The 27,087-nt window shown below is 40.2% G+C and overlaps 1 protein-coding gene across 1 annotated transcript in view; it reads left to right on the top strand.

The window, feature by feature from the left end:
* LOC128661588 (cadherin-9-like) overlaps window positions 1-27,087 on the top strand; it is a 569,287-nt gene that overhangs the window by 331,759 nt on the left and 210,441 nt on the right. The gene's annotated exons all lie outside the window — the stretch shown is intronic.

The following is a 27,087-nucleotide window of genomic DNA, read 5'->3' as shown; positions in this document are numbered from 1 at the left end:
CTACCTACCATCCACGACTCATATCTGCCAGCCTGTGTGCCAGGCCCAACTAGCCAATTAGTGGCACCAATAACAATTCTTGTAACAGTAATTAAAAAAAAAAATCATAATTTTTTGTACTGCAAATATTCAGTCTCCTAGTGCCATTGAATTGCATTTACCTCCTGCCTGCCACTGCCAGCCTTTTGTGCCAGGCCGTCTAGCCAACTATTTACACCAATCATAATTGTTGTCACAGACAGTATAGTTACTAATTAAAATTAAAAAATTATTGATTGTTGATGATCTTAATCCTCAGTTTGCTCGTGCCCTAGAATTACACTTTTTTACTTCCTTGCAAGACTGTGTGCCAGGCCTACTTGAAAAATATTTACACCAATCATATTCTTAATAATTAAAAATTAAAATTGTTGTTAATAGTTGTTGTGAATCCTCAGTTTGCTGGTGCCATTGAATAGCATTTTCCTCCTGCCTTGCAGACTGCTGCGAGCCAGGCCCACCTAGCCATTTGTTGCCAGCAATCATATTTCTTTTAACAGTATTGCAAAAATTTTCAATCATCACTGTTTTGACTGTCAGTAATCAGTCTCCTAGTGTCCTTGAATTGCATCTACCTCCTGCCTGCCATCCTTTTGTGCCAGGCCGTCTTGCCAACTATTTACACCAATCATAATTTTGGTGCTCTGACAAAATGCAGAAAGACTTTTGGCAGAAGGACATTTGGCAGACGGACATTTGGCCGACAGACATTTGGCTGACAGACAGAAAGCTAAAGAATGTTCCGATTTCGGCCGAGGGCAGATGCGTTACCAGAGTGCTCTGTTCTAATCACAGCCTCGGGCGCCGCAACTGCCTCTGGGAACCTTACCATGGGTCCTAGGCCGCACGTTTTGTAATTCTCTGTCTGGGAAACTATCTATCTATCAAATCTATCTATTTATCTATCAAATCTATCTATCTATCGTATCTATCAAATGTATCTATTGCATCTATTGATCTATCTATCTAATCTATGTATCTATCTATCTATCAAATCTATCTATCTTGTGCCGGACTGTTATCTGACAGCCACTTGTGTTTCGGCCAAATGTCCGTCGGCCAAATGTCCGTCGGCCAAGTGTCCTTCGGCCAAGTGTCCGTCGGCCAAAAGTCCGGCCACGATAATTTTTGGTCACAGTATAGTTACTAATTAAAATTAAAAAATTCTTGATTGTTGATGATCTTAATCCTCAGTTTGCTCGTGCCCTAGAATTGCACTATTCTACAGCCTTCCAAGACTGTGTGCCAGGCCTACTTGAAAAATATTTACACCAATCATATTTGTTGTGACAGTATTCTTAATAATTAAAATTGTTGTTAATAGTTGTTGAGAATCCTCAGTTTGCTGGTGTCATTGAATAGCACTTTCCTGCTGCCTTGCAGCCTGCTGTGAGCCAGGCCCACCTAGCCAATTGTTGCCAGCAATCATATTTCTTTTAACAGTATTGCAAAAATTGTCAATCATCACTGTATTGACTGTCAGTAATCAGTCTCCTAGTGTCCTTGAATTGCATCTACCTCCTGCCTGCCAGCCTTTTGTGCCAGGCCGTCTTGCCAACTATTTACACCAATCCTAATTTTTTGTCACAGTATAGTTACTAATTAAAATTAAAAAAATCTTGATTGTTGATGATCTTAATCCTACGTTTGCTCGTGCCCTAGAATTGCACTTTCTACAGCCTTCCAAGCCTGTGTGCCAGGCCTACTTAAAAAATATTTACACCAATCATATTTGTTGTGACAGTATTCTAATAATTAAAAATTAAAATTTTTGGTAATAGTTGTTGTGAATCCTCAGTTTGCTGGTGCCATTGAATAGCACTTTCCTCCTGCCTTGCAGCCTGCTGTGAGCCAGGCCCACCTAGCCAATTGTTGCCAGCAATCATATTTCTGTTAACAGTATTGCAAAAATTGTCAATCATCACTGTTTTGACTGTCAGTAATCAGTCTCCTAGTGTCCTTGAATTGCATCTACCTCCTGCCTGCCATCCTTTTGTGCCAGGCCGTCTTGCCAACTATTTACAACAATCATAATTTTTGGTCACAGTATAGTTACTAATTAAAATTAAAAAATTCTTGATTGTTGATGATCTTAATCCTCAGTTTGCTCGTGCCCTAGAATTGCACTATTCTACAGCCTTCCAAGACTGTGTGCCAGGCCTACTTGAAAAATATTTACACCAATTATATTTGTTGTGACAGTATTCTTAATAATTAAAAATTAAAATTTTTGTTAATAGTTGTTGTGAATCCTCAGTTTGCTGGTGCCATTGAATAGCACTTTCCTGCTGCCTTGCAGCCTGCTGTGAGCCAGGCCCACCTAGCCAATTGTTGCCAGCAATCATATTTCTTTTAACAGTATTGCAAAAATTGTCAATCATCACTGTTTTGACTGTCAGTAATCAGTCTCCTAGTGTCCTTGAATTGCATCTACCTCCTGCCTGCCATCCTTTTGTGCCAGGCCGTCTTGCCAACTATTTACGCCAATCCTAATTTTTTGTCACAGTACAGTTACTAATTAAAATTAAAAAAATCTTGATTGTTGATGATCTTAATCCTCAGTTTGCTCGTGCCCTAGAATTGCACTTTCTACAGCCTTCCAAGCCTGTGTGCCAGGCCTACTTAAAAAATATTTACACCAATCATATTTGTTGTGACAGTATTCTAATAATTAAAAATTAAAAATTTTGGTAATAGTTGTTGTGAATCCTCAGTTTGCTGGTGCCATTGAATAGCACTTTCCTCCTGCCTTGCAACCTGCTGTGAGCCAGGCCCACCTAGCCAATTGTTGCCAGCAATCATATTTCTGTTAACAGTATTGCAAAAATTGTCAATCATCACTTTTTTGACTGTCAGTAATCAGTCTCCTAGTGTCCTTGAATTGCATCTACCTCCTGCCTGCCATCCTTTTGTGCCAGGCCGTCTTGCCAACTATTTACGCCAATCCTAATTTTTTGTCACAGTACAGTTACTAATTAAAATTAAAAAAATCTTGATTGTTGATGATCTTAATCCTCAGTTTGCTCGTGCCCTAGAATTGCACTTTCTACAGCCTTCCAAGCCTGTGTGCCAGGCCTACTTAAAAAATATTTACACCAATCATATTTGTTGTGACAGTATTCTAATAATTAAAAATTAAAAATTTTGGTAATAGTTGTTGTTAATCCTCAGTTTGCTGGTGCCATTGAATAGCACTTTCCTCCTGCCTTGCAACCTGCTGTGAGCCAGGCCCACCTAGCCAATTGTTGCCAGCAATCATATTTCTGTTAACAGTATTGCAAAAATTGTCAATCATCACTTTTTTGACTGTCAGTAATCAGTCTCCTAGTGTCCTTGAATTGCATCTACCTCCTGCCTGCCAGCCTTTTGTGCCAGGCCGTCTTGCCAACTATTTACAACAATCATAATTTTTGGTCACAGTATAGTTACTAATTAAAATTAAAAAATTCTTGATTATTGATGATCGTAATCCTCAGTTTGCTCGTGCCCTAGAATTGCACTTTTCTACTGCCTTCCAAGCCTGTGTGCCAGGCCTACTTGAAAAATATTTACACCAATCATAGTTGTTGTGACAGTATTCTTAATAATTAAAAATTAAAATTGTTGTTAATAGTTCTTGAGAATCCTCAGTTTGCTGGTGCCATTGAATAGCACTTTCCTGCTGCCTTGCAGCCTGCTGTAAGCCAGGCCCACCTAGCCAATTGTTGCCAGCAATCATATTTCTTTTAACAGTATTGCAAAAATTGTCAATCATCACTGTTTTGACTGTCAGTAATCAGTCTCCTAGTGTCCTTGAATTGCATCTACCTCCTGCCTGCAAGCCTTTTGTGCCAGGCCATCTTGCCAACTATTTACACCAATCCTAATTTTTTGTCACAGTATAGTTACTAATTAAAATTAAAAAAAATCTTGATTGTTGATGATCTTAATCCTAAATTTGCTTGTGCCCTAGAATTGCACTTTTCTACAGCCTTCCAAGCCTGTGTGCCAGGCCTACTTAAAAAATATTTACACCAATCATATTTGTTGTGACAGTATTCTAATAATTAAAAATTAAAATTTTTGGTAATAGTTGTTGTGAATCCTCAGTTTGCTGGTGCCATTGAATAGCACTTTCCTCCTGCCTTACAGCCTGCTGTGAGCCAGGCCCACCTAGCCAATTGTTGCCAGCAATCATATTTCTGTTAACAGTATTGCAAAAATTGTCAATCATCACTGTTTTGACTGTCAGTAATCAGTCTCCTAGTGTCCTTGAATTGCATCTACCTCCTGCCTGCCATCCTTTTGTGCCAGGCCGTCTTGCCAACTATTTACAACAATCATAATTTTTATTCACAGTATAGTTACTAATTAAAATAAAAAAAATCTTGATTGTTGATGATTTTAATCCTCAGTTTGCTCATGCCCTAGAATTGCACTTTTCTACTGCCTTCCAAGCCTGTGTGCCAGGCCTACTTGAAAAATATTTACACCAATCATAGTTATTGTGACAGTATTCTTAATAATTAAAAATTAAAATTGTTGGTAATAGTTGTTGAGAATCCTCAGATTGCTGGTGCCATTGAATAGCACTTTCCTGCTGCCTTGCAGCCTGCTGTGAGCCAGGCCCACCTAGCCAATTGTTGCCAGCAATCATATTTCTTTTAACAGTATTGCAAAAATTGTCAATCATCACTGTTTTGACTGTCAGTAATCAGTCTCCTAGTGTCCTTGAATTGCATCTACCTCCTGCCTGCCATCCTTTTGTGCCAGGCCGTCTTGCCAACTATTTACACCAATCCTACGGCTAGATTTAGAGTTTTGTCGGTAACAACCCGCGTAGCTAACGCTGGCTTTTTTCTGGCCGCACCTTTAAAATAACTCTGGTATTGAGAGTCCACAGAATGGCTGCGTTAGGCTCCAAAAAGGAGCGTAGAGCATATTTAACGCCACTGCAACTCTCAATACCAGAGTTGCTTACGGAAGCGGCCAGCTTCAAAAACGTGCTCGTGCACGATTCCCCCATAGGAAACAATGGGGCTGTTTGAGCTGAAAAAAAACCTAACACCTGCAAAAAAGCCGCGTTCAGCTCCTAACGCAGCCCCATTGTTTGCTATCGGGAAACACTTCCTACGTCTGCACCTAACACTCTAACATGTACCCCGAGTCTAAACACCCCTAACCTTACACTTATTAACCCCTATTCTGCCGCTCCCGCTATCGTTGACTTCTGCATATTATTATTAACCCCTAATCTGCCACTCCGTAAACCGCTGCTACTTACATTATCCCTATGTACCCCTAATCTGCCCCCCACAACATCACCTCCACCTGCCTACACTTATTAAACCCTAATCTGCCGAGCGGACCACACCGCTATTATAATAAAGTTATTAACCCCTAATCCGCCTCACTAACCCTATAATAAATAGTATTAACCCCTAATCTGCCCTCCCTAACATCGCCGACACCTAACTTCAAACATTAACCCCTAATCTGCTGACTGGAGCTCACCGCTATTCTAATAAATGTATTAACCCCTAAAGCTAAGTCTAACCCTAACACTAACACCCCCCTAACTTAAATATAATTTAAATCTAACGAAATTAATTAACTCTTATTAAATAAATTATTCCTATTTAAAGCTAAATATTTACCTGTAAAATAAATCCTAATATAGCTACAATATGAATTATAATTATATTATAGCTATTTTAGGATTTATATTTTTTTTACAGGTAACTTTATATTTATTTTAACCAGGTACAATAGCTATTAAATAGTTAAGAACTATTTAATAGCTAAAAAAATTAAAATAATTACAAAATTACCTGTAAAATAAATCCTAACCTAAGTTACAATTAAACCTAACACTACACGATCAATAAATAAATTAAATAAAATACCTACAATTACCTACAATTAAACCTAACACTACACTATCAATAAATGATTTAAATACAATATCTACAAATAACTACAATTAAATAAACTAACTAAAGTACAAAAAATAAAAAAGAACTAAGTTACAAAAAATAAAAAAATATTTACAAACATAAGAAAAATATTACAACAATTTTAAACTAATTACACCTACTCTAAGCCCCTTAATAAAATAACAAAGCCCCTCAAAATAATAAATGCCCTACCCTATTCTAAATTACAAAAGTTCAAAGCTCTTTTACCTTACCAGCCCTGAACAGGGCCCTTTGCGGGGCATGCCCCAGGAAATTCAGCTCTTTTGCCTGTTAAAAAACACATACAATACCCCCCCCCAACATTACAACCCACCACCCACATACCCCTAATATAACCCAAACCCCCCTTAAATAAACCTAACACTAAGCCCCTAAAGATCTTCCTACCTTGTCTTCACCTCACCGGGTAAAACACCGATCCGTCCTGGCTCCGATATCTTCATCTAAGCCCAAGCGGGGGCTAGACATCCATCATCCGACGGCTGAAGAAGTCCAAAAGAGGGTCCAAAGTCTTCATCCTATCAGGGAAGAAGAGTAGATCTGGACCGGCAACCATCTTCTTCCAAGTGGCATCTTCTATCTTCATCCGATGAGGACCGGCTCCATCTTGAAGAACTCCACCGCGGACTCATCTTCTTCCGACGACGACTTCCCGACGAATGACGGTTCCTTTAAGGGACGTCATCCAAGATGGCGTCCCTCGAATTCCGATTGGCTGATAGGATTCTATCAGCCAATCGGAATTAAGGTAGGAAAATTCTGATTGGCTGATGGAATCAGCCAATCAGAATCAAGTTCAATCCGATTGGCTGATTCAATCAGCCAATCAGATTGAGCTCGCATTCTATTGGCTGTTCCGATCAGCCAATAGAATGCGAGCTCAATCTGATTGGCTGATCGGATCAGCCAATCGGATTGAACTTGATTCTGATTGGCTGATTCCATCAGCCAATCAGAATTTTCCTACCTTAATTCCGATTGGCTGATAGAATCCTATCAGCCAATCGTAATTCTAGGGACGCCATCTTGGATGACGTCCCTTAAAGGAAACGTCATTCGTCGGGAAGTCGTCGACGGAAGATGGGTACGCGGTGGAGGTCTTCAAGATGGAGCCGGTCCTCATCGGATGAAGATAGAAGATGCCGCTTGGAAGAAGATGGTTGCCGGTCCGGATCTACTCTTCTTCCCGGATAGGATGAAGACTTTGGACCCTCTTCTGGACTTCTTCAGCTGTCGGATGATGGATGTCTAGCCCCCGCTTGGGCTTAGATGAAGATATCGGAGCCAGGACTGATCGGTGTTTTACCCGGTGAGGTGAAGACAAGGTAGGAAGATCTTCAGGGGCTTAGTGTTAGGTTTATTTAAGGGGGGTTTGGGTTAGATTAGGGGTATGTGGGTGGTGGGTTGTAATGTTGGGGGGGGGTATTGTATGTGTTTTTTAACAGGCAAAAGAGCTGAATTTCTTGGGGCATGCCCCGCAAAGGGCCCTGTTCAGGGCTGGTAAGGTAAAAGAGCTTTGAACTTTTGTAATTTAGAATAGGGTAGGGCATTTTTTTATTTTGGGGGGCTTTGTTATTTTATTAGGGGGCTTAGAGTAGGTGTAATTAGTTTAAAATTGTTGTAATATTTTTCTTATGTTTGTAAATATTTTTTTATTTTTTGTAACTTAGTTCTTTTTTATTTTTTGTACTTTAGTTAGTTTATTTAATTGTAGTTATTTGTAGATATTGTATTTAATTAATTGATAGTGTAGTGTTAGGTTTAATTGTAGGTAATTGTAGGTATTTTATTTAATTTATTTATTGCTCGTGTAGTGTTAGGTTTAATTGTAACTTAGGTTAGGATTTATTTTACAGGTAATTTTGTAATTATTTTAACTATTTTAGCTATTAAATAGTTCTTAACTATTTAATAGCTATTGTACCTGGTTAAAATAATTACAAAGTTACCTGCAAAATAAATATTAATCCTAAAATAGCTATAATATAATTATAATTTATATTGTAGCTATATTAGGATTTATTTTACACGTAAGTATTTAGCTTTAAATAGGAATAATTTATTTAATAAGAGTTAATTTATTTTGTTAGATTTAAATTATATTTAACTTAGGGGGGTGTTAGTGTTAGGGTTAGACTTAGCTTTAGGGGTTTATCCATTTATTAGAATAGCGGCGAGATTCGGTCAGCAGATTAGGGGTTAATAATTGAAGTTAGGTGTCGGCGATGTTAGGGAGGGCAGATTAGGGGTTAATACTATTTATTATAGGGTTATTGAGGCGGGAGTGAGGCGGATTAGGGGTTAATAACTTTATTATAGTAGCGGTGAGATCCGCTCGGCAGATTAGGGGTTAATAAGTGTAGGCAGTTGGAGGCGACGTTGAGGGGGGCAGGTTAGGGGTTAATAAATATAATATAGGGGTCGGCGGTGTTAGGGGCAGCAGATTAGGGGTACATAAGGATAACGTAGGTGGCGGTCGGCAGATTAGGGGTTAAAAAAATTTAATCGAGTGGCGGCGATGTGGGGGGACCTCGGTTTAGGGGTACATAGGTAGTTTATGGGTGTTAGTGTACTTTAGAGCACAGTAGTTAAGAGCTTTATGAACCGGCGTTAGCCCAGAAAGCTCTTAACTACTGACTTTTTTCTGCGGCTGGAGTTTTGTCGTTAGATTTCTAACGCTCACTTCAGACACGACTCTAAATACCGGAGTTAGGAAGATCCCATTGAAAAGATAGGATACGCAATTGACGTAAGGGGATATGCGGTATGGAAAAGTCGCGGCTGAAAAGTGAGCGTTAGACCCTTTTTTGACTGACTCCAAATACCGGCGGTAGCCTAAAACCAGCATTAGGAGCCCCTAACGCTGGTTTTCACGGCTACCGCCAAACTCCAAATCTAGGCCCTAATTTTTTGTCACAGTACAGTTACTAATTGAAATTAAAAAAATCTTGATTGTTGATGATCTTAATCCTCAGTTTGCTCGTGCCCTAGAATTGCACTTTCTACAGCCTTCCAAGCCTGTGTGCCAGGCCTACTTAAAAAATATTTACACCAATCATATTTGTTGTGACAGTATTCTAATAATTAAAAATTTAAATTTTTGGTAATAGTTGTTGTGAATCCTCAGTTTGCTGGTGCCATTGAATAGCACTTTCCTCCTGCCTTGCAACCTGCTGTGAGCCAGGCCCACCTAGCCAGTTGTTGCCAGCAATCATATTTCTGTTAACAGTATTGCAAAAATTGTCAATCATCACTGTTTTGACTGTCAGTAATCAGTCTCCTAGTGTCCTTGAATTGCATCTACCTCCTGCCTGCCAGCCTTTTGTGCCAGGCCATCTTGCCAACTATTTACACCAATCATAATTGTTGTCTACAGTATAGTTATTAATTAAAAATAAAAAAAAATTGATTGTTGATCTTAATCCTCAGTTTTTGTTAATCATAACTGTTTTGACTGTGATTCTTCAGTCTCCTAGTGCCATTGAATTGCAGTTTCCTTTCTCCCAGCGTGTGTGCCAGACAGGCCCATTTGCCAACTAGTGCCAAACAATCATATTTGTTGTCACAGTACTTGTAATATTTTAAAAAATTAACAATTTGTGATTTTTAAAACATCTGTCTTTTTTGTTGTTGTCAGTCTCACAGCGTATACTGTGCCCACTTTCACAGTGCCACCACTCAATTGGTGTAATAGTATTGTTAGTGCCAATTTTAAAAAAAATGATAGGCAGAGGCAGGCCACCCCGCAAGTTCCGTGGTCGTGGTGCTGTGATTCCTTTAGACCCTACAAATATGCACATTGTTTAGATGCTGGGTGCCAGGGGGGACGAGAAAACTTCTGAGGAGGACCTAGTTGAATGGCTAACACAGGACACCCAATCTTCTTCAGCTTCCGCTGCTAGTCCTCCTAACCTTGATGCACCATCTAAGTCCAGCTGTGCTTTGGGCAGGTCTCAAGTGGCCAGTGCCACTCCCCTGCCTGTCACCACCACCAACACTAGCACCACAGCCGCTTCACTTGATCTGTCACAGGAGTTATTGACACATCATTTGGAAGAAATGAGTGATGCGCAACCATCATTGACAGAGGATGTAGTTAATAGTGATCAGTCTCAGTCAGGCAGCATTACCGACATGGAGGTACGGTGTGATGATGATGATGATGTTGTACCCGCTGCTGCTTCCTTTCTTGATGTTTCAGATACAAGTGAAGCGGTTGATGATGATGTGTCGGTGGATGTCACGTGGGTGCCTGCTAGAAGAGAAGAAGAAGAGGGGGAAAGTTCAGATGGGGAGACAGAGAGGAGGAGGAGACGATTTGGAAGCACGAGGAGGTCGTCTCAAGGAGCTAGTGGCACAGTCAGACAGCATGCATAGTCACCAGGGGTCAGCCAGACAGCACGCCGACGCCCATCAACGCATGCTGTTGCTACCACCAGAATGCCGTCATCGCAGAGCTCAGCAATGTGGCATTTTTTTTGTGTGTCTTCCTCTGACAACAGCGATGCTATTTGCAACCTGTGTCAAAAGAAACTGAGTCGTGGGAAGTCCAACATCAACCTAGGTACAATTGCTTTGCGAAGGCACATGGTCTCCCATCACAAAGGCCGATGGGAAGAACACATGAGTAGAAGCAGCACACAAAGTGAAAGCCGCCCTCCTCCTCCTGCTCCAGCATCTTCAGCCACGTCAACCAGTGCTATCCTCCTTGCCCCCTCTCAACCATCCTCCACTCAGTCTCTCTTACGTAGCAGTTCCTGGTCATCTGCCCACAGTCAGGTGTCTGTCAAGGACATGTTTGAGCGTAAGAAGCCAATTTCTCAAAGTCACCCCCTTGCCCGGCGTCTGACAGCTGGCTTGTCTGAACTCTTAGCCCGCCAGCTTTTACCATATAAGCTGGTGGAGTCTGATGCTTTCAAAAAATTTGTATCTATTGGGACACCGCAGTGGAAGGTACCTGGCAGAAATTTATTTTCACAAAAGGCAATCCCAAACCTGTACTCTGTTGTGAGAAAGGAAGTTATGGCATGTCTGGCACACAGCGTTGGGATAGCTGGTCTGCAAAGCATGGTCAGGGCAGGTATATCACCTACACTGCGCATTGGGTAAACCTGCTGAATTCTGACAAGCATGGAATGCGTGGCTCTGCAGAAGAGTTGGTGACACTGCCACGACTTGCAGGCAGGCCTGCTGCTACCTCCTCTACTCCTCCTACTCCATACTCTTCCATAACCTCTTCCTCGGCTGAGTCCTCTTCAACTTCTGCGTCTTGCTCCACATCTATGGCACCCCCCCAGCTCCCCAGGTACTATGCTACATCCCGGGTACGGCAGTGTCAAGGCGTCTTGGGGTTGACTTGCCTGAAAGCGGAGAGTCACACCGCACCAGCACTCCTGACCGCCCTGAACGCACAGGTGTGTCAGTGGCTGACTCCGCACCAACTGGAGATTGGCAAGGTTGTTTCTGACAATGGAAGTAATTTGGTGGCGGCATTGAAATTGGGCAAGTTGACACATGTGCCTTGCATGGCACATGTGTGTAATCTAATTGTACAACGATTTGTCCATAAGTACCCAGGCTTACAGGACGTCCTGAAGCAGGCCAGGAAGGTGTTTGGCCATTTCAGACGTTCCTACACAGCCATGGCACACTTGTCCGATATCCAGCATCGAAATAACCTGCCAGTGAGGCACTTGATTTGCGACAGCCCGACACGGTGGAATTCAACACTCCAAATGTTTGACTGCCTGCTCCAACAAGAAAAAGCTGTTAATGAGCATTTGTATGACCGGGGTGCTAGGCCAGCCTCTGCTGAGCTGGGGATATTTTTTCCAAATTACTGGACGCTCATGCGCAATGCCTGTAGGCTCATGCGTCCTTTTGAGGAGGTGACAAACCTTGTCAGTCGCACCAAAGGCACCATCAGCGACATCATACCATTTGTTTTCTTCCTGGAGCATGCCCTGCGAAGAGTGCAGGATCAGGCAGTAGATGAGCATGAAGAGGAAGCGGGAGAGTTGTGGTGTCCATCACCCCCGCAAACAGCCGAATCAGCATCGCTTGCTGGACCTGCGGCAACGCAGGAAGAGGATTGTGAGGACGAGGAGTCAGAGGAGGAATGTGGCTTTGAGGAGGAGGAGGAGGAGGAAGACCGAGCACAACAGTCATCCCAGGGTGCTCGTTGTTGTCACCTCTCTGGTACCCATGGTGTTGTACGTGGCTGGGGGGAAGAAGATACCATCAGTGAGATCAGTGAGGAGGAGGAACGCGACATGATTAGCTCAGCCTCCAACCTTGTTCAAATGGGTTCTTTCATGCTGTCGTGCCTGTTGAGGGACCCTCGTATAAAAAAGCTGAAGGAGAACGACCTGTACTAGGTGTCCACTCTCCTCGACCCCCGGTATAAGCATAAAGTGCCTGAAATGTTACCAAATTCCCGCAAGTCGGAAAGGAGCATTTTCATAATAAATTAAAAACTATGCTTTACACAACGTATAAGGGTGATGTCACAGCACCACGGGAATGTAACAGGGGAAGAGATGAAATTAATCCTCCTCCTCCCACGACCACGGCGGCAAGGACCGGATGCTTTCCTGACGTCTTGTTGATGGAGGACATGCGTACCTTTTTAACTCCCATGCACCATCAGAGCCTTAGAGAAAGACTCAACCGACAGGTAGCAGACTACCTAGCTTTAACTGCGGATCTCAACACTCTCAGGAGCGATGGACCCCTTGTCTACTGGGTGTGCAGGCTGGACTTGTGGCCTGAGCTATCCCAATTTGCAATGGAACTTCTGGTCTGCCCCACTTCAAGTGTCCTGTCCGAAAGGACTTTTAGTGCAGCAGGAGGTTTTGTCACTGAGAAGAGAAGTCGCCTAGGTCAAAAAAGCCTTGACTATCTCACTTTTATAAAAATGAATGAGGGCTGGATCCTGAAGGGACTGACATTGGGCGATACATTTGAATAAAAAAGGCCTGATGATGAGATGAGCTGGCTTGGGCTACAACTGGTAGATTCAATGTTTTCTTACAGCGCTGAAAGTGTGGACCTATAGCTCCTGTCTATAGTGGGTCCCCAGGTGCCCACTTTTAGAAAATATGTGTCAAAACGTGGTTTAGAAAGGAGCGCCAAATCTTGGCGAGGTCTGGTGCGGTATAGGTGTGAAAATATGGTATTCTGTCTGAAAAAATGTATAGCGCTATAGCTCAGCTACAATTATGGTAGTTGTGCTGTATAGATGTGTAGGTTTTGATATCTAGATATAAGATCTAAGAGTGGCACAGTTGATACATAAAAGCATTTAATACATATTAAACATATAAAACAAGGGTGTCGTTTAAAATATATTTTAGCAGAACGGCAAGAAATAATGTGTAAAAACACATAAACACATAAATATCTATAAAAACACGCGTGTTTTGCTTTTTAGCTGTATGTATAATGTCTCATAAAGTTCGTCTCATATATAGTTGTGTTGGCATAAATCAGAAAATGATAAACAATAAAAAACAATGAAAAGTAAATAATGTCCAATAATCCCTTCTCAAAGTTAAGAGATATATAAAAAAGGGTAAGTAGTGTCCAAAAGTCCCTTCTCAAAGTTAAGAGATATAAATAGATTTTCACATGTGTATCCAAAAAATAAACTGTCCAAATTTAAGTGTTGTCCAAAAACGTGGTATAAATGAATAGTGCAAATCCAGCAGATTCAAAAGTTCTATTAAAAAAGCTTTGCAAAGAACATTTCAAAAAAACATTTAAAAAACATCAAAATGAAGGTAGATGAAAAAAAGTTCTATCAAAATATGGTGACAAAGAATAATCCGTGAAGTCAAGCCAAAATAGTGATAAAGATAAGTCCAAAAAAGATGTAAAATATCCAAAAGATAAAAAACAAAAAATAAATGATTAGTATGTGCACAAACTAGTGAGAGTGATCCCAAAAAGGGGGCTTATGTGGAGGGGTTATGTTTCCATGTAGAAAAATTATTTGCTGTATAAAAAGTAAAAATAAAAATAAAAATAAGCAAAAATACAAAAATATAAATAAAAATAATCCTAGGGAATCTTCAAACCCTGAAAATAAAAGATAACAACAATAGTGTAATACTGTATTATAATTCAACAATCAAGGAATAAATAGCTCACCATAGCTCTGTCAATGCGTTTCGGCCCACAAGAGAGGCCTTTATCACACCTATACCGCACCAGACCTCGCCAAGATTTGGCGCTCCTTTCTAAACCACGTTTTGGGCTACAACTGGTACACAGGCTGGCCTTTTTTTTTTTTATAAAGCCGGAGGACTTGCTTGACTTATCCGCCAACAACTAGTGTTCAAGCCACAAGCTTTTAGGGCACTTTATAAATGTTTTACAAACATCGATTTTTCTGGCCACTGCTACAGCAGTTGCTACAACAATACCCCAATTTTTCAGTCATTTGTACATTCCGAATTTTTCTGGCCTCTGCTGCAGCTCTGTGGGTACAAAACTCAAATAAAAAAAATAAGGCACATAACACTAGTGATTAAACTGTTACGAATTGTACAACTTAGCACACCACTCATATCTGGTGGACCATTAAATTGAACGCAAAATGCCACAAATTTGAAACAGTAGGACCGACCAAGCATCTTTATCCGTCTCTTCGTTGCTCTAAATTATCTCCGTGTTCCATCTATGCCATACCTGTACTCTATTGTGCAAAAGCATGGCATATGGGGTGCTTCATGCTGTTGTGCCTGTTGCGGGTCGTGGCCCATGGTATAAAAAGGCTGAAGGAGAACGACCTGTAATGGGTGCCCCATCAAATTTTTAGAAAAATGTTCCTGGTTCCTCTCAATTATCTCTGGGTTTCTAAAATGGATGCCATACCTGTACTCGCTTGTGCAAAAGGATGGCATATGTGGTGGTGTTTCCTGCAGTTGTTTCTGTTGAGGGTGCTGGACCCTCTTTTAAAAAAGCTGAAGGAGAACGACCTGGAGTGGGAGTCCCAGCATGGTTTTTGGGGCTATTTCACTTTTCCAAACAATTATCTGTGGGTTTCTAAAATCAATGCCGTACCAGTACTCTATTGTTCAAAAGTATGCCATATGTTCTCTTTCCTGCTGGTATTTTGTTTGAGGGTCCTGGACCCTCTTATAAAAAGGCCTAAGGAGAAAGAGGTGTACTGGGTGTCCACTCATTTTTTTTTCTATTTCACATTTGACCAAAATTATCTCTGGGTTTGTAAAATGAATGCTGTACCTGTACTCTATTGTTCAAAAGGATGCCATATGTCCTCTTTCCTGCTGGTGTTTTTTTTGAGGGTCCAGGACCCTCTTATAAAAAGGCCTAAGGAGAAAGAGGTGTACTGGGTGTCCACTCATTTTTTTTTCTATTTAACAATTGACCAAAATGATCTCTGGGTTTGTAAAATCAATGCTGTACCTGTACTCTATTGTTCAAAAGGATGCCATACGTCCTCTTTCCTGCTGGTGTTTTTTTTGAGGGTCCAGGACCCTCTTATAAAAAGGCCTAAGGAGAAAAAAGTGCACTGGGTGTCCATTGAATCATTTTTTTTTATTCAAATTTCCATTTGCAAAAAATTATCTCTGGGTTTCTAAAATCAATGCCTTTCCTGTACTCTATTGTTCAAAAGGATGCCATAAGTCCTCTTTCCTGCTGGTGTTTTGTTTGAGGGTCCTGGACCCTCTTATAAAAAGGCCTAAGGAGAAAGAGGTATACTGGGTGTCCACTCATTTTTTTTTTCTATTTAACAATTGACCAAAATGATCTCTGGGTTTGTAAAATCAATGCCGTACCTGTACTCTATTGTTCAAAAGGATGCCATACGTCCTCTTTCCTGCTGGTGTTTTTTTTGAGGGTCCAGGACCCTCTTATAAAAAGGCCTAAGGAGAAAGAAGTGCACTGGGTGTCCATCAAATCATTTTTTTTATTCAAATTTCCATTTGCAAAAAATTATCTCTGGGTTTCTAAAATCAATGCCTTTCCTGTACTCTATTGTTCAAAAGGATGCCATATGTCCTCTTTCCTGCTGGTGTTTTGTTTGAGGGTCCTGAATCCTCTTATAAAAAGGCCTAAGGAGAAAGAATTTTACTGGGTGTCCATCGAATCATTTTTTTTATTCAAATTCCCGGTTGCAACAAATTATCCCTGGGTTTCTAAAATCAATGCCTTTCCTATAATCTTTTTTTCAAAAGGATGCCATATGTCCTCTTTCCTTCTGCTGGTTTTGTTGAGTGTCCTGGAGCCTCTGCTAAAAAGGCCTAAGGATAAATAAGTGTACTGGGTGTCTATTCAATGTTTTTTTTAGATTTCCCGGTTGTAACAAATTTTCTCTGTGTTTCTAAAATCAATGCCTTTCCTGTAATCTATTTTTCAAAAGGATGCCATATGTCCTCTTTCATGCTGTTGTTTCTGTTGAGGCTCCGGGACCCTCTTATAAAAAGGCCTAAGGATAAAGAAGTGTACTGGGTGTCCAATCAATGTTTTTTTCTATTTCCCGGGTCATATAAATGATCTCTGTGTTTCTAAAATCAATGCCTTTCCTGTAATATAATTTACAAAAGTATGCCATATGTCCTCTTTCCTGCTGCTGGTTTTGTTTGCTAAAAAGGCCTAAGGATAAAGAAGTGTACTGGGTGTCTAATCTATGTTTTTTTAGATTTCACGTTTGGAACAAATTATCCCTGGGTTTCTAAAATCAATGCCTTTCCTGTAATCTATTATTCACAAGGATGCCATATGTACTCTTTCATGCTGTTGTTTCTGTTGAGGCTCTGGGAGCCTCTTATTAAAAAGGCCTAAGGATAAATAAGTGTACTGGGTGTCTAATCAATGTTTTTTTCTATTTCCCGGTTGCAACTAATGATCTCTGTGTTTCTAAAATCAATGCCTTTCCTGTAATCTAATTTACAAAAGTATGCCATATGTCCTCTTTCCTGCTGCTGGTTTTGTTGAGGGTCCTGGAGCCTCTGCTAAAAAGGCCTAAGGATAAAGAAGTGTACTGGGTGTCTAATCTATGTTTTTTTAGATTTCACGGTTGCAAAAAATTATCCACGGGTTTCTAAAATCAATGCCTTTCCTGTAATCTTTTATTCACAAGGATGCCATATGTACTCTTTCATGCTGTTGTTTCTGTTGAGGCTCTGGGAGCATCTTATTAAAAAGGCCTAAGGATAAATAAGTGTACTGGGTGTCTAATCAATGTTTTTTTCTATTTCCCGGTTGCAACTAATGATCTCTGTGTTTCTGAAATCAATGCCTTTCCTATAATCTTTTTTTCAAAAGGATGCCATATGTCCTCTTTCCTGCTGCTGGTTTTGTTGAGGGTCCTGGAGCCTCTGCTGAGCATAATAAAAAAAAAAAATTTAACTTGACTTAATAACTGAAGCATGACTTCAGGAGTCAGGTGTGGTCGTAGGTAGTGGTTGTTAGCCGATTCTTTTTAATGCAAATTGCAATTGCCACAGCGTGCATAAAATGTGCGTCACTAGTCACTCTCCAAATCTTACCTTTTTTTTTTCATTCTGGATTATTTTGGTGACCAACGCCATATTGGAAAGGCAAAATACAGGTCTCCGTACCCGTTGATATAAGGGGTGACTAGTGCTTTTCCTTCTCTTTGTCAATAGTTGTGATTAACGAGTTGTCCAGTTACTATAGAACTGGTTTGATAACCCAGGGTCCTGGGGGGGTATATTGGCATCAGCTTTGACAATGACAGCACTATCAGGCTAGAGAGGCCTCTCAGTGTTGCGGCTAGCTGTAACGCAGTCAGCTGAGGAACATAGGTAAGCCGATATGGGTAAGGTATCTCCAGGCTCCTCTTGGATAGCCCCAGAAAGTGTGACTATGAATCCCAAAAAGAAAATTAAATTAAGGTTCAAAACTAACTCCAAAGTAACTTGTAAGACCTGGAGCTCCTCAAACACACGTCCTACCGCAACAGCTGTAGGCTCCGCCACCCACAAATCTTAAATTTTTAATGCCAATTAATATTGCCACAGCTGGAACAACAGTAAATAACATGTGCGTCACCACAGTCTCCGAAGCTGATGTCGGATGTATACAAAAACACTGATAAAGTATTCCTTTTGGGGCGCAAAGAGATGGCTACCGGAACACTCCAGGAACTTCACAAGAGTCTCTGTCTTGTGTTTCTGGTGATGTTTGAGACATCTGGGTAGTGTACAGGGAGGCCCAAAATCCTCGCCATCTCTGTGCACCACAGGACAGGACGTCCTTGTCATCCATAAGCACATGAAATTGCTGGCATTTTCGTTGCTTCAAGAAGTTCAGCTTTTGTGGTGATAGTACAGAATTAAATAAACTTTGGTTTCCTACCATACTCAAGACAATCTTGTAGTTCAAGCTTCGGACTTGCTGTGGGAAACAGTGGCCTGTCCATACCAGGAAGATGATTTAGACAGAAGTAACGAGCTCTGCTTGCAGGTGACACATGTTTATCGTCAATCATCAAAAGGGTTGCATGCAGAATATGGCTGATGGCCCCTTATTCACATGTTTGTCCAAAGCCACAACATTTGCAAACAGCCAGAAGAAAGGTCGGTTCTCACCAGCCTTAAGTTGAGCTTCATTTACCAAATGCTGTTATTCAAAAAATAGACATACAGTGCCTTAAATAACACATTTGCGATATGGATTCACCAGAGCAAGGTCATTGCAAGTACTAAGTTCCAACGATAACAAAATTAAAATGCCACAACTACGCAATCTTCACCTTCACATTATTATTGTCACACTCCATTGTACTCCTATGCCCAGCTCCCTGCTCTTGTTTTTGTTGAGGGCTGGAGCCTCTGCTAAAAAGGCCTATGGATAAAGAAGTGTACTGGGTGTCTGTTCAATGTTTTTTTAGATTTCCCGGTTGCAACTAATTATCTCTGTGTTTCTAAAATCAATGTCTTTCCTGTAATCTATTATTCCAAAGGATGACATATCTCCTCTTTCATGCTGTTGTTTTGGTTGAGGCTCCGGGACCCTCTTATTAAAAAGGCCTGAGGATAAATAAGTGTACTGGGTGTCTAATCAATGTTTCTTTCTATCTCCCGGGTCATATAAATGATCTCTGGGATTCTAAAATCAATGCCTTTTTCAAAAGGATGACATATCTCCTCTTTCATGCTGTTGTTTCGGTTGAGGCTCCGGGACCCTCTTATTAAAAAGGCCTGAGGAAAAATAAGTGTACTGGGTATCTAATCAATATTTTTTTCTATTTCCCGGTTGAAAATAAAGATCTGTGGGTTTCTAAAATCAATGCCTTTCTTGTAATCTATTAATCAAAAGGATGACATATGTCCTCTTTCATGCTGTTGTTTCGGTTGAGGCTCCGGGACCCTCTTATTAAAAAGGCCTGAGGAAAAATAAGTGAACTGGGTGTCTAATCAATGTTTTTTTCTATTTCCCAGTTGCAAATAATGAACTGTGGGTTTCTAAAGTCAATGCCTTTCTTGTAATCTATTATTCAAAAGGATGACATATGTCCTCTTTCATGCTGTTGTTTCGGTTGAGGCTCTGGGAGCCTCTTATTAAAAAGGCCTGAGGAAAAATAAGTGTACTGGGTGTCTAATCAATGTTTTTTTTCTATTTCCCAGTTGCAAATAATGATCTGTGGGTTTCTAAAATCAATGCCTTTCTTGTAATCTATTATTCAAAAGGATGACATATGTCCTCTTTCATGCTGTTGTTTCGGTTGAGGTGTACTGAGTGTCTAATCAATGTTTTTTTCTATTTCCCGGGTCATATAAATGATCTCTGGGATTCTAAAATCAATGCCTTTCCTGTAATCTATTATTCAAAAGGATGACATATGTCCTCTTTCATGCTGTTGTTTCGGTTGAGGCTCCGGGACCCTCTTATTAAAAAGGCCTGAGGATAAATAAGTGTACTGGGTGTCTAATCAATGTTTTTTTATATTTCCTGGGTCATATAAATGATCTCTGGGATTATAAAATAAATGCCTTAACTGTAATCAATTGTTCACAAGGATGCCATATGTCCTCTTTCATGCTGTTGTTTCAGATGAGGCTCCGGGAGCCTCTTATAAAAAGGCCGAAGGATAAAGAAGTGTTCTGGGTGTCCAATCAATGTTTTTTTTTATTTAACAGTTGCAAAAAAATTATCTATGGCTTTGTAAAATCTATGCCTTACCTGTCATCTATTGTTCAAAAGGATGCCATATGTCCTCTTTCCTGCTGTTGCTTTTGTTGGTGGTCCGGAACACTATTCTAAAAAGGCTGAAGGAGAACGACCTGTACTGTACTTGGTGTCCAATCATGTTTTTGTTTTCAATTTCACGGTTTATAATAAATATCGCCGTGTAACTAAAATCAATGCCATACCTGTACTCTGTTGTTCAAAAGGATGGCATATGTGGTGTTTCATTCTGTTGTGGTTGTTGAGGGTCGTGGCCGTGGGACAGCGTATAAGACGGCTGAAGGAGAACAACCTGTACAGCCTTGCTCCTCTTTTTAGGCAGGCCAGATCTTTGCATACATGTCCACAGACTCTGTAACGCATGCCTCTTTTAGGGAGAGGTGCAGCCATAATGCAGGGTCAGAACCTCTGCCTGCAACTGTTATACTCGATTTTGCGAAAGGAAGTAACCTTACCATGGTTCCCTGCACGCACGTATTGTTGTTATATTTTTGGTGAGGGTAATCATGATGGCCATGTAGACCACCACCACTGAGAGTCCTGAAAGTAACAGGGATGAGATGAAAGAGCTAAGAATAGTAGAACTTGAAACAACAGAGTTAGCCATGGGTGTTAGTGCAAAACCGCTTGACTTTTTTTTGGCTTTGGGTGCGGCTATTCATGCAGGCCATATAGAGCTGCCACCATTTGGTGTTGTATCAGCTATTAAACTAATAAGAACAGTACTACCAAAATACAGCCAATGAAGGGCCTTAGGAAGACTGAGCCAAGGTTGTATTTTAGTATTTGGTTAGGCTAATCATGATGGCCATGTAGACCACCACCGAGAGTCCTGGAAGTAACAGGGATGATGAGATGAAAGTGCTAAGAATAGTACTACTTGAAACAACAGAGTTAGCCATGGGTGTTAATCCAAGACCGCTTGGATTTATTTTTGTATTGGGTGCGGCTAATCTTGCAGGCCATATAAAGATGCCACCATTCGGTGTTGTATCAGCTATAAAAATAATAAGAACTGTACTATCAAAATACAGACAATGAATTGCCTATGAAGACTGAGCAAAGGTTGGATTGTAGTATTTTGTTCGGCTAATCATGATGGTCATGTAGACCACCCGTAACAGGGATGAAAGTGCTAAGAATAGTACAAATTGAAACAACCGAGTTAGCCATGGGTGTTAGTCTAAGACCACTCGGCTTTTTTTTGGGTTTGGGTGCAGCTAATCATGAAGGCCAGATAGACCTGCCACCATTTGGTGTTGCAACAGGTATTAAACTGCAAAGAACAGTACTACTTAACACAACCTACTTACCATGGGTCACAGAGCATATGTTTGGTTATTATATTTTGTAAGGGTAATCATGCAGGCCATATAGACCTCCACCGATGGGGTGAGTATGAGTAACAGCTATTAAAATGCAAAGGACATTACTAATTAACACAACATAGTTACCATGGGTCGCAGACCAAGAGCAGATGTCTTATTATTATATTTTGTATGGGTAATCATCCAGGCCGTATAGACCTCACCAAATAGGGGGAGTTACAGAGATTAAAGTGCTAAGAATGGTAGTACTTAAAACACAACCTAGTTAAAATAGGTACCAGACCACATGTCTTATTATTATATTTTTTCAGGGTAATCAGGCAGGCCATATAGAACAACCCCGATAGGGGGGGGGAACAGGGATTAAAGTGCTAAGAAAAGTACTAATTAACACAAGCTAGTTGGGTCCAAGAACGCATGTTTAATTATTAGACTTTATTAGGGTAATTATATATCTAACAAATCTATCTATTTCTCTTCTACCAATTCTATCTATCAATCTATGTATATCTATCTATCTATCCTATCTATCAATCTATCTTCTGTCCAGGATGTTTTGAGACAGCCACTTTGGGAATGTTAGTTGATTTAGGCCCATTATGGCTTAAAAGCAGACTCTGCATAAACTATGTAATTTTCCATGGGAGTTTTGCCAGGGATCCCCCTCCAGCATGCGACAGTCCAGGTGTTAGTCCCCTTGAAACAACTTTTCCATCACTATTGTGGCCAGAAAGAGTCCTTGTAGGTTTTAAAGTTAGCCTGCCAATTGAATTCAATGGCGGTTCGCGACATCACTACCCAAAAACTGCCAAGTGCAGTTGTTTTTTATTTAAAAAAAATGAACATTTTTTTAAAATAAAAATTTATATAATTGCTAATTGCTAATGCATGGCTGGTTAATTATCCTGCGCCAACAAACGTCAGATTTGCCTGTTTGTGGGTGAGTGATTATTTAGCACTCAACTTGTAATCTAGCCCTTATTTTTTATTATTTATCTTGCATTTCTTATGGTCATATTCTGGCATTTTTTTTCTATAGTAGAGGTATTGCAGTATGGAGATCTAGAAGCTTCTCATCTAACCCTTCTCACCTAACCCTTCTGTAGCTGGTGGTTGCTAATCTCTATTTTCATCTCCTGTAAGGTTAATATAGGATTGGTAGTTTGAGCAGGGCTAGCTGACTTGGCTCTGTGAATCTGGATACAGTCATTTTGCTCCCATTGGGTTCAAAATGCTGGATGACTGTGGCCTCTATTTATCAAGCTGTCAACCACAAATACGCTGTAATTCCGCAGTGTATTTGTGGCGAGCCTGATTCGCCGTAGTTATCAAACCCTACAAACTGGCAAAATTAGAATATAGTGATGTAACATACGATCCACCGAACTCAGTCCGACACAGATCGATGGTTACGTCACTACAGATGTTCCAAACGCAAGTTCGGCACAATCTGACAACTTTTGTTAGTTATCAAAAAACTAGCAGGAACGTTCGCCACTATTCCGGCCCAGCGTACCTGGTTTTCAATCCGCCGCCCTGGAGGCGGCGGATGCCATAGGAATCAATGTGAGTCTGAGAGCAGCGAAAGTTCATGTTTGCTGCTGCCCGATATCCCATTGATTCCTATGGGAAATGTCTACACCTAACACCCTAACATTTACCCTGAGTCTAAACACCCCTAATCTGCCCCCCCTACACCACCGCCACCTACATTATACTTATTAACCCCTAAACCGCCACTCCCAGAGCCCGCCGCAACTAAATAAAATGTTTAACCCCTAAACCACTGCTCCCGGAGCCCACCACCACCTAAATTATATTTATTAACCCCTAATCTTCCCCCCCTACACCGCCGCCACCTACATTATATTTATTAACCCCTAAATCTAAATCTAAGTCTAACCCTAACACCCCCTAACTTAAATATAATTTAAATAAATCTAAATAAAATTCCTATAATTAACTAAATTATTCCTATTTAAAACTAAATACTTACCTATAAAATAAACCCTAAGATAGCTACAATATAACTAATAGTTACATTGAAGCTAGCTTAGGGTTTATTTTTATTTTACAGGCAACTTTGTATTTATTTTAACTAGGTACAATAGTTATTAAATAGATATTAACTATTTAATAGCTACCTAGTTAAAATAAATACAAATTTACCTGTAAAATAAATCTAACCTAAGTTACAATTACACCTAACACTACACTATAATTAAATTAATTACCTAAACTAACAACAATTAACTAGAATTAAATTAAATTAACTAAAGTACAAAAAAAACAAAACACTAAATTACAGAAAATAAAAAAATAATTACAAGATTTTTAAATTAATTACACCTACTCTAATTTGCCTAATAAAATAAAAAAGCCCCCCAAAATAATTAAAATCCCTACCCTATACTAAATTACAAATAGCCCTTAAAAAAGCTTTTTGCGGGGCATTGCCCCAAAGTAATCAGCTCTTTTACCTGTAAAAAAAAATACAATACCCCCCCCGAACATTACAACCCACTGCCCACACAACCAACCTTACTCTAAAACCCACTCAATTCCCCCTTAATAAAACCCTACCTTGAAGATCACCCTACCTTGAGACGTCTTCACCCAACCGGGCCTAAGTCCTCAACGAAGCCGGGCGAAGTCTTCATCCAACCGGGCAGAAGAGGTTCTCCAGACGGGCAGAAGTCTCATCCAGGCGGCATCTTCTATCTTCATCCATCCGACGAGGAGCGGCTCCATCTTGAAGACATCCGGCATGGAGCATCCATACAGACCGACGACTACCCGACGAATGACGGTTCCTTTAAATGACGTCATCCAAGATGGCGTCCCTTGAATTCCAATTGGCTGATAGAATTCTACTAGCCAATTGGAATTAAGGTAGGAACAATCCTATTGGCTGATGCAATCAGCCAATAGGATTGAGCTCGCATTTTATTGACTGATTGGAACAGCCAATAGAATGCAAGCTCAATCCTATTGTAATTGTAACATAGGTTAGGATTTATTTTACAGGTTAATTTGTATTTATTTTAACTAGGTAGTTAGTAAATAGTTAATAACTATTTAGTAACTATTCTACCTAGTTAAAATAAATACAAAGTTGCCTGTAAAATAAAAATAAACCCTAAGCTAACTACAATGTAACTATTAGTTATATTGTAACTATCGTATGGTTTATTTTACAGTTAAGTATTTAGTTTTAAATAGGAATAATTTAGTTAATTATAGGAATAATTTATTTCAATTTATTTAAATTATATTTAAGTTAGGGGGGGTAGGGTTAGGGTTAGACTTAGGTTTAGGGGTTAATACATTTAATATAGTGGCGGCGGTGTAGGGGGGGCAGATTAGGGGTTAATAAATATAATGTATGTGGCTGTGGGCTCCGGGAGCGGCAGTTTAGGGGTTAACCAATTTATTTAGTTGTGGCGAGGTCCGGGATCAGCAAGATAGGGGTTAATAACTTTATGTAGGTGGCGGCGGTATAGAAGGCGGCAAATTAGGGGTTAATAGGTATAATGTAGGTGGCGGTGGGCTGCGTGAGCGGCAGTTTAGGGGTTAAACACTTTAATAGAGTTGCGGTGGGGTCCGGGAGTGGAGGTTTAGGGGTTAAACACTTTAATAGAGTTGCGGTTGGCTCCGGGAGCGGCGGTTTAGGGGTTTATAACTTTATTTAGGTGTGGCGGGGTCCGGGAGCTGCGGTATAGGGGGTAAAACAGTATAGTACAGTGTAAGTGCTTAGTGACAGGGTACCAAGATATCTGCGAATAAGCCGAAGAGCAGCGAGATCGATGACTGTTAGGTAACAAAAGTCCACTGCTCATCGCTCCGTACTTGGTGCGCTGCTTTTTGACAGCTTTCTTGATGATTTTGGCAAACGTATTCAGGTCCGCGTCAGCGATGTTAGGCGATCTTAGGTGAGCGTATTGGTGCCGTCGAATGCAAGTAAGTAGACGGCTTGATAACTAGAGGCCTAGATGTTTATATGCAAAATTAAATTGTACTCAAGCACTTTTCAGTTTTGCCCCTGAGGACCTTTTAAGCATTTGTATTATATCTATTACAGGAAAAGTTTTTCAGTCCAAGATTAGTACGCATGACTGAGGTAGACATGCAACATTACTATCCCAACACACTGTATATAGCCTAGGATGTGATCCACTTTGCAATCTAAATGAAGTGCAACAAGGTAGCAAAGAATATCAACTTGTGCCAGATGAAGCTGGGGAGCTGATTCCAATGGTCTTTAGCTAATTAAATAACATAGACACTGTAGTAAAACAAGTAATGGGACAGGCACATATAACCAATTTTGTGTAACTAGACAGTTCCAGTAGGGGCTGATACAAGCAAAATGGATTGATAGTACATATACAATACACAGAAAATAGTGCCAAAGTTCATACAAGGTAACAGAATCAAAATCCTGTCCAAGGTCAGAAACAGAAGCAAATGTCCAACAGGATGAGTGCCAAACACCTACAGTCATGACCCAATTTCTCCATCTAGTGGCCAATATTCACACAACATAAAATAATTTTAACTTCCCAATCATACAGTTTAGTTTACATTAAAAAAATAAAAACACTTAAAAATATATCTACTAATGGAACTATAGCAGTAAATTAGGTTATTTGTACTAACCTTATTTGCATCAAGTTTTCCAGCTTTAATTCTACTGCCAACTAGATGCCAAATGTTAGCCACATTGTCTCAGCCACTCAAGAGCATGACTTTTTGAGACAACTGAAAAAGCAAAATGAAATTAGATTAGTACTGGTATGTAAATATAATAATATGGAAATAAAAGAAAGTAAAACAAACTAAAACCTTAAAAGTTGAGGAACTGACCTAGAACAACAATTTGTGGCAGGATATTTAAAAAATAAAAGCAAGAAAAAATATATCATGAGTGGTTAATAGGTGCAGAAAACAAAATATGCAAAACAGTGGATAGAAAGACAAACATTTTACATTATTATAATTTTTAGCTGGTTCAGGTACATTTCATATCATTTGTCATAAGAATGTGAGACAGATGCAGTACATTGTATAATTACCATATACTGTATAAAATAGGTACTAACAAATCCCATATAAAATGAGCGAAGCTAACAACTGCTAGACAAACTTACACCGAGATTACGAGTTTGGCGTTAGCCTTAAAAAGCAGCGTTGAGAGGTCCCAACGCTGCTTTTTACCTAACACTGGTATTACGAGTCTGACAGGTAGAGGCTCACCGCTCACTTTTCTTCGGCGACTCGAGGCTACCGCAAATCCCCTTACGTCAATTGCGTATCCTATCTTTTTAATGTGATTTGCCTAACGCTGGTATTACGAGTCTTGGAAGAAGTGAACGGTAGACCCTCTTCTGTCAAGACTTCGACCGCATTTAAAAGTCAGTAGTTGAGAGTTTTATGGGCTAACGCCGGAACATACAACTCTTAACTAAAGTGCTACAAAGTACACTAACACCCATAAACTACGGATTAACCCCTAAACCGAGGCCCCCCCCACATCGCAAATACTATAATACATTTTTTAACCCCAAATCTGCTGACCG

Source organism: Bombina bombina, chromosome 5 (assembly GCF_027579735.1).
Source record: "Bombina bombina isolate aBomBom1 chromosome 5, aBomBom1.pri, whole genome shotgun sequence".
In the NCBI taxonomy this organism is placed as follows: Eukaryota; Metazoa; Chordata; class Amphibia; order Anura; family Bombinatoridae; genus Bombina; species Bombina bombina.
Note: the sequence above shows the minus strand (reverse complement) of the source record. Positions and strands in the feature narration are given on the sequence as shown.